Source organism: Macadamia integrifolia, chromosome 7 (genome assembly GCF_013358625.1).
Source record: "Macadamia integrifolia cultivar HAES 741 chromosome 7, SCU_Mint_v3, whole genome shotgun sequence".
Taxonomy (NCBI): Eukaryota; Viridiplantae; Streptophyta; class Magnoliopsida; order Proteales; family Proteaceae; genus Macadamia; species Macadamia integrifolia.
Genome location: NC_056563.1, coordinates 21,444,938 through 21,446,777, shown reverse-complemented (window position 1 = coordinate 21,446,777; position 1,840 = coordinate 21,444,938).

Below are 1,840 nucleotides of genomic sequence, written 5' to 3'. Positions count from 1 at the left end.
GGGTGGGGTGGTGGGGATGCGGTGGGATGGGGGAGGGTAATGGTTGGATCTGATTAGAAACCAAAACCAACCAACCCATTAATTGGTTAACGGCCCTAGATATTTGGTTTGAAAGCGATTAGCTGATTGGTCTGGTTATTGCCCTAATCTCTTAGGGTCGAAATCGTTTAAGAACCAGACAAACAGCCTAGATCCAGACCAATTAACACCCCTGTCTACATCTTTTGAATACAAAATTCTAAACATCGTTGATTTATAAAAATCTTCATATATTCTTTCCTATTCAAAATTTTAGGTTCCAGTACATGAAAATCCTATGTTTTTGCTTTGTTGAAGAGTGATGTGACCATTTAGACCATTGAATGTCTAGGAATGAAGGTTGACTAAGTTTGAAACTCCAGTCCGGACCAAAATTCAAGATATAGACATGCTCCAAGAAAATCTTTATTTCTTCTTTTCTATTCAAATTTTCAGGTTCCAGTACTTTTTTAGGTTATATGAAACTCCTATGTTTTTGTTTTGTTGAAGAGTGATCTGATAATTTAGACCATCGAATGTCTAGGAATGAGGATTGACTAAGTTTGAAACTCCAGTCCAGACCAAAATTCAAGATGTAGGCATGCCTCCCACTAATCCCCTACACCCTTTAGCAGTCTTAGATTTTTCAATACCATGTTTCCTTATTTGGCAAATTGAATCAGATGAAACTAGAGTCTAGACATATGAGTTGAGGACCTGCGGCACACTCATACATAAAATTTCAGCCCCCATCGAAACTACCATGTGGCTGTCATTTAAGGTATATTGATCTACTTTCAAGTGAAGGTGTGCCAAGCCCCTGCGCCCAAATAATGCAAGAGCCTTCAGGAAAAAAAATAACCTAAGTTTATTTTTTATTTTTCAAAATATTGCAAAAAAATAATATTTATTGCAATAAATTTATAAGAAATATTAAATAAAAATAAGAAAAACACTAATTAAAAAATGGGAACATATTCCATACAATGTATTTAAAAAAGTGGTGCATAACCGTAACTGATAAGAATCGTACAAAATCATTCTAAAGCTTAAAAGCAAAAGCATTATACTATGGTGTTTGTGTATGTGTTTTTTTAATGAAAGAAACCATTACTATTAAACAACATATGCTATGTTTGGTAGTCATTCCGAAAAATGTTTCTGATGTTTTTCCGTTCTATGGGAACAAAAAAAGGAATAAAGCGTTTGGTGTCAACTTGGTGTTTTTCAATTTTCTTGGAACGAAAGGGGGGGGGGGGGAGAACTAGAAACACAAAATGATGGGATGATGAAACATTGTTTTGTCATTTTGGTTTCATTCCAAATACAAAAAAAGTGAACAACTAGGGTCATCGTTCCTGAAACAGGTTCACCAAACACCATTTTTTGTTTTAAAACGAAATTTTGATACAGAAACTAAAAAATTATGTTTATGACCTGAAACGTCGTTTCTGGAACTGAATGACTACCAAACGCAACCATAGTTTTTTACATACAGTTTCCCCTATCATTGGTTCTTGATAATACTATATCTAATATGTAAATCATAGCTGGGCAACTAGTTTCTGGATTTGATAAAAGGTAGCAAAATGTAGCAGTGACCATGTTGCTTTGGTAGGCTGTAGAATGAGGTTAGATAACTTCCTTGTTGAGAACCGCACTTCCTTTATCTTTCATCCTCTATCCCTTTCCATCTTCAACCCTACCAGGATTCTTTCCGCTTCAACTTCCTCTTCCTGAGTAGTTGTAGCCTATAGTAGAATTTCTGTGGATGAACCTAAACTTATCCTGGAAGAAAACTCCATATGCTCATCCTGAAGCT